At 36.7% G+C, this 6,968-nt stretch overlaps 1 non-coding gene across 1 annotated transcript; it reads left to right on the top strand.

Annotated features, from left to right (window-relative positions):
• The first annotated feature begins 2,593 nt into the window (after window positions 1-2,593).
• On the top strand, window positions 2,594-2,700 carry LOC125996636 (U6 spliceosomal RNA). Its single transcript, XR_007491318.1, has one exon. It is a non-coding gene; the product is annotated as a U6 spliceosomal RNA (small nuclear RNA).
• Window positions 2,701-6,968: the final 4,268 nt, after the last annotated feature.

Here is a 6,968-nt window from a genome sequence, read left to right as displayed (position 1 = left end):
ACCCAGGATTTACAGGCAAATGTAGAAAACAAATGCATGTACTATGCCTGAACCAAATTTTTACAATTCTTTACAAAGAACATCTTGGTATTGAAAGACACAAGTTAGCAACCTTACCACAAAAACACGTTAATGTTTTCAAATTCCTTCTAAGTGTGCTTCAGTCTCCTCAGCCATGATAACAACGGAAAATCACCACTTTGCAGGATTGTGATGAGGATTTGGAGGGTGTTGGTGATGAGTGCTAAGTCTCTCTCTTACTTGGACATCTTCTGTTTGATTCCTCTTGGCCATGCTTTTCTTCTCTGATTTTTCCCTTTCTTGTATCTTCTTCATACCTCTTCTTAGACTTGATCTAGTTATTCTCTGTCTTAAAATATTCATGATGAATCTTGTTACGTGGTGCAATAAAAATTTCACATAGCTCCATGGTAAATGTTCTTCACAGCATTTCATCACCTGATATTTGTGTTTATGACCAATTAAAATGTTTGTGTTCAGACTCATTTCTGAACATCTTCAGGAAATGGACTGTGTTGTGACAAAACAGAGATAAAACAAAACAGAAAAGCTTACCCTGAGTATACCCATCATTAGCTCCCTTGTTGCCATGACTTTATTTTTGCTGAAGTAGCCTTTCCTCCACTCATACCTAAATGTGAAGATCTAGTTCTCATGCAAAATTCTCCAGGCAACCTCCATTAATGTCCTTGTTGCACAGAAACTATCTGTATTAGCTCTGATGAGGTATCTATGATATGGTTCTCTTTACACTTACGCTTTCAAAATCCTTAATGTACTTCCATGTGGCACATATTGAATTTTTCTCTTATTATAGTAATTTGTAAAAAATATCCCTGAGAGAAAGAAAGGATCTAATTTCCCTTAAAGCACTGAGCATGGTATAGCATGTTATAGAGGGTACTTAAATAAGTCTTTGACAAATAATATTAGGCAAGAATTAAGATAATCTCAGTATTTATTAGTAGACAGCTATAAATCCAAGGTAATAGTTATATGATATTTCCTGTTTGTTTGGGTGGTTAATTTTTTTATATTAAGTATTGTCTTGATTCTTTCTATTAATAGTTGTTACTAGAGAAACATGTGTTACTTCCTCTCAAAATTAAAGTCACCTTGAAATTAAAGCTATAAACAAGCTTAAAACAAGTTTAAAATGTTCTTGATTCTTAATACTTTCTTATACTACCCTGTCATTTTCCATAGCATACATTTTTTCTATGTATGAACTTTCTTTGTGTGTGTGTGTGTGTGTGTGTGTGTGTGTGTGTGTGTGTGTGTGTGGTTTTTGGGTCACACCCGGCAGTGCTCAGGGGTTATTCCTGGCTCCAGGCTCAGAAATTGCTCCTGGCAGGCACGGGGGACCATATGGACACCGGGATTTGAACTGATGACTTTCTGCATGAAAGGCAAACGCCTTACCTCCATGCTATCTCTCCAGCCCATCTATGTATGAACTTTCTGTACATTTAATCTTTCCTTTAGCTGTATATAAAACAGACATCCTCATATGTACACATAGAAAATAAACCTCAATGTGATGAAATTGTGTTTTGTAGCCTTTTAAAATTGTATTTTAAAAAGACAAATTGAGAAGGAATGTCTTTAGGAACTATTTGGTTCACCAAATTACTTAATTTGATCGATGAAGAAACTGAGATTCAAAGAATGCAAACAAGCAATTTACTTCACTTATTCAAGATAGTTATCAAACAATACATATGCTATTTCTTTCTTTAAAGAGAGATTCCTGTTAAAAGCACTTTTCCTTAGTAAGTTGTGAAATATCTTGTGAAGAGTGACGTCTTTGGTTAAATTATAACACATTTTCATGTTGATTAAAACTAAATGCTTAATTCAAAGCTAGATACTAATTAATAGTTTCTCATTATACCTGACATTCTAAAATATAGAACACTTTTGTTTTTCTAAATAAAATAAAACATTTATAAAAAATAAAAATAAAAATATCTTCAATGCAGTGGGTATTGAAAAATGACCATGTTGAGTTCTTCTCAAGGCTCCATCATGGTTGATGTTACTATAAAAGACTTGGATTTATTAATCTTTTAATTTTCATGCATTAGTTACACATCTATTAACTATCTTGAGTTCTAATAGCCCACAAACACATTGAGATATATAAATAATGTAGATTTTTAATTGAGTTAAAAAGTGTGCTAAATAGTACTAATCCTATGAAGTATCTATTTTAGACAACACATGATTTAATAAATTATCTTGAAAATAGGTATAAATTAAAACCTAGATAAACTTTGTATGGTTACCTAGGAATACACTACATTTATGAAAACAAAATGATTCACTGTTAAATTCACATAACTAAGTTGATAGTAGTAGGGATGGGATATATATATGTATATATATATATATATATATATATATATATATATATATATAAAGAACTTTGAGTAGAAACTAAGAGGGGGCATATAGCACTCAGTCTGTAAATGTTTCACAGATATTGATGCAAGCAATGGATGATTGGTAGATAAGTGTAGGTCATTAGTCTAAAGGTTCACATCTTTATTTTTGTTAAAACTTTACTTTGGTGCTCGCTTTGGCAGCACATATACTAAAATTGGAACGATACAGAGAAGATTAGCATGGCCCCTGCGCAAGGATGACACGCAAATTCGTGAAGCGTTCCATATTTTTTTCACTGAAAAAAAAACCAAAAAAACTTTACTTTGATATATATGAAAAACACATCTACAGAGCAAATGGGATAGTTTACTTGCATTTTATTACCTACAGAACTAATTACACATACTTTAACATTTTATATTCTGTCATATATTGAGAAATATATCTAAATTATTTTCAGTAATTGAAATGTTGAGGTGTTATAGTGCACAGTAGAGTGGTCCTTATGCTTTTCCTCAATTCCCCTATATATAATTAGGTTTATGAACAAGATAGTCCAGTTAATTTATAAATTATTTTAATGCTGATATTTTATTATTTGTGTTTAATTTCTCCTTTTCCTAGTGAAGCTTATTTCTAATGTACTGAACAACAGTGCTCTTTCTGTATGAATTTCTAAAGAAAGCACTAATTGTGTTTGGTTTATAAAGAAAGTTGGTATAAGAACTGCAATTAATAGCCTAGCAACTGTACATAGGATTGTGGTTTTATGTCATTGTACCTCTTACAGATTTCTTTTGCTTCATTATGTAATTTTTGTGTATACGTAGAGTTTTAAGTATCTTCTGAAGGCTTAATAAGGGATAGACTTCTTTGGGTTTTCCAATTAATTATGCCTTTAAATTTTTCCAGATACTGGAAATAATCTGACAACATATTGAACTACTTAACTCCTCTGAAAAGTATGTTTTGGGGGAGAAGTGAAATATTGAAACTGACAGTTTTTGTACTTGCTTTCTGTATTTTAAATTTTACACGAGCAAGCATAAAATTTTAAAACTCTGATAGTAATCTGATTTTATTAAATTTGATTTTGATATCTTACAAGTACCCATGCTTCCTGAGGTTGAGGAAGTAAATACCACTTCTACAATGAAATGTGTAAAACATGTCTTAGAGAAATGGATGATCATAGGTTTGGGATCAGATAAGCTTAGACTATATTGTTGTACAAGAAAACAAGGAAACTATCCGAGATTACTAGAGGAAATGTCTCTGATATTTTCCATTGGCTAAATAGCTCCAGTTTGCCTCTGACAGAAGGAGATGGTCATCCTTTTAAATAGTATCAGTAATCTTTGGGAGTGTGTGGGATGCTCTGAGCCTCACTTTTTTATTTCCAGAAATCCGTGGTACTTAGAAAGATCCATTCAGACCCATACACCTTTTTTCTCTTTTCCATTTCCCCACATTTAAATGTTTTTTCAAAGTCTCAAAGGTATTAAGTAGTGATATGTCTGTTCCGTCCTCTTCTCTTTCCTCTGAGGTAACCAGGTGGAGGTGCAGACCTAGCAACCATACTTCTCTCTCCCACCCATTTTCTCTGCTTTTATGTGAGTTTTCATTTTGTGTTACTGGATTCTCACAGTGAAGTTGGATTTGGGACCAGAGTGGTGGCACAAGGGGGAAGGCATCTGCCTTGACCAGATCTAAACAGACTTCAGTATACTTCTAACTTAGTTTTCTTCCTAGCCCTCACCACATGCACTTTTCCTTCCACTATGTGTTTGTGCAATGATGCTGATCCTTTATTCTTTCAATTAAAATGAGAGTCTGAATGGGAGAAATAATACAACAGGGAAGACACTTTTCTTGCAAGTGCTTGACCTAGAGAAGTGGATGTCTTGGAGTAAATATTGATGACCACTGTTCTTTTAAGGACCTGTCCTAGTTAATTCAATTTTGGATAATAATCAAGCCCTTAAATTTCCTGGGCACTATGTGCCAGTGAGATGTTCTCTCTCTGTATGTCTCTTTTTATCTGTCTCTCCACTGTGCCTATTTCCTACTCTCTCTCTCTCTCTCTCTCTCTCTCTCTCTCTCTCTCTCTCTCTCTCTCTCTCTCTCTGTTTCTCTACTACCTTTTCTTTTCTTTTAGGTTTTGAGTCACATCTGGTGATGTTCAGGGGTTACCACTGGCTATGTGCTCAGAAATTGCTCCAGGCTTGGGAGACCATATGGAATGCTGGGGGATCAAACCATGGTCTGTCTTAGGCTAGTGCTGGCAAGGCATCTGCGTTACTGTTTGCACCACCGCTCCGGCCCCACTACTACCTCTGACTTTTGTGTGTCTACTTCTCTCTCTATCTCTCTATCTCCCTATCTCCCTATCTCCCTATCTATCTATCTATCTATCTATCTATCTATCTATCTATCTATCTATCTATCTATCTATCTATCTATCTATCTATCTATCTATCTATCTATCTATCTCTCATCCTGGCCACACACCAGGTGCTCTACTAAATCTCACTGCACATCTGCCCAGGCACTATTTACCAGAGGCCCCTGTTCTTGGGAGCAGCAGTCCCATCTCTCTGCACCCCTCAGATCCAGAGGCAACGTGTCATCCTCCAGTCTAATGTGGTACTGTGGATCCAGGCTTCTTCCTCTCTGGGGTCTGGTTCCCTCTGTTTTCACAAAAGCAAATTCTTTCCTCAGTCTGGGTGTTCTATTTTGTAGGAAGATTTGTGGACAGAAATCAGAACTTAAGGACCCCTTTATTAACAATAGTGCAATCCACAGTGTCAGAAAGAAAGAGAGAGAGAGAGAGAGAGAGAGAGAGAGAGAGAGAAGTAAACTGCCCATCCCAGAAGCAGAAGGGGGGTGTGAGTGAGAGGGAAACTGGGACATTGGTATTGAGGAAAGTACACTGGTGAAGGGTGGTGTACATTCTATGATTGAAATTCAATCATGAACAACTGTGTATCCATTATTATTAAATAAAGTAATTATAATAAAATAAATAATCTCATTCACAAGAAAAATTAAAAAGTAAAGCTATAAAAGCTTGAAAAAGAAAAAATAATGCTAAGTAAAGGAAAATGAAAAGAAGTTGGATGTGGGACCAGAGTGGTGGCTCAAAGGGTAAGGCTAGCCTAGGACAGACCTTGGTTTCATCCCCTGGTGTCTCATATGGTGCCCCAAGCCAGGAGTGATTTCTGAACGCATAGCCAAGAGTAACCTGAGTATCACCAGGTGTGGCCCAAAAAACAAAAAACAAACAAAAAAAAAAGTTGGAGTTTATTGTAAGTCTCAGTAGATGGTTCCCAGAGTCCAGGTCTTACCTTTACCTGTGTATTAAGCCACTTGTCCTGTCTCTGAATTCCTGGCCCAAATTTTGACAGCCTGATCCTATCGCTGGGCCCTCTGTTCAAGTACCTTGGTCCTGACAGGGAATGTGCTTGGGTCTGAGCTCTGAACCAGAGCACTATTCCTGTGTTTACTTGCTGAGACAGGATGCTCTGGAATAGGCTGCTGGGCCTCTCTTACTACCCCACCCCATGTCCTCAGATCATTTGCATATGATAAGGATCCCTGTGGGCACAGGGGAAGGGCTAGGAGACACTGTTCAACTGGGGATCCCTTTTGGCTCTACTAACTCCCACCATCATCAGCCACCTTATCTGGTTGCTTGGCACCATCTTGGTGGGTGATATTTCAGAGACACCTTGAATAAACTAGTTTATCTGATACTCCTCCCCTCGGTCCCTACCTCCCTCTCTTTCCTTTCCAAGGTCCTGGCTGGCAGAACATGTGGTGCTAAAGCTGTTGATACAATGCAGGAGGTAAAATAAAGTTTGCCTGGATGAAACATGGACCCCTGGAACTTTGCGCAGTCCTGTTAAGTATCTTCGTTTTGATGTTTCTGGATATTCTCTCTCTATCTCTCTGTCTCTGTCTCTGTCTCTGTCTCTGTCTCTCTCTGTCTCTCTGTCTCTCTCTCTCTCTCTCTCTCTCTCTCTCTCTGTGTGTGTGACTGGAACATCTAAGATTATCAAGTCCAGCCTGTTCTTGGATAATCAAGAATTTTGTATTTATAATCAACATACTGGAACTTTAAATATCTTTATTAAAACTCATAGTGACTCTGAACTTTCAGGTAAAGAACCCTGAACTTCAACCAATACTACTTTACACTTGTGATTTCAATTGATATCCACCTTTTGAATTAGTGGCTAACCCCCAAAAATACCATTTTGGGAGAACATCGGACAATACCGATCGACATAAAAGTAAAAGCTAACTTATGGGACAACTAGATTTTCATTAAAATAAAATCTTCCTTATTTTCTACTTGAATCCAATTGTTTAATGACAATTAGACAAAGCAAAACCAAAGAAACCTTGAAATTTCCCAGCCATATGGCCCCACCCTGGAGTTCGGAAATGAAATCAATGGTAGGGCACTCGCTTCTGATCCCTGGAAGATCAAGCAGTTGGAGAAACATATCGTGTGGGTGGGAAACTCATTTGAAACACAAATAACAAGAATAATA

Source organism: Suncus etruscus, chromosome 18 (assembly GCF_024139225.1).
Source record: "Suncus etruscus isolate mSunEtr1 chromosome 18, mSunEtr1.pri.cur, whole genome shotgun sequence".
NCBI classification, from domain to species: Eukaryota; Metazoa; Chordata; class Mammalia; order Eulipotyphla; family Soricidae; genus Suncus; species Suncus etruscus.
This window is presented reverse-complemented; position numbering and strand designations above follow the sequence as displayed.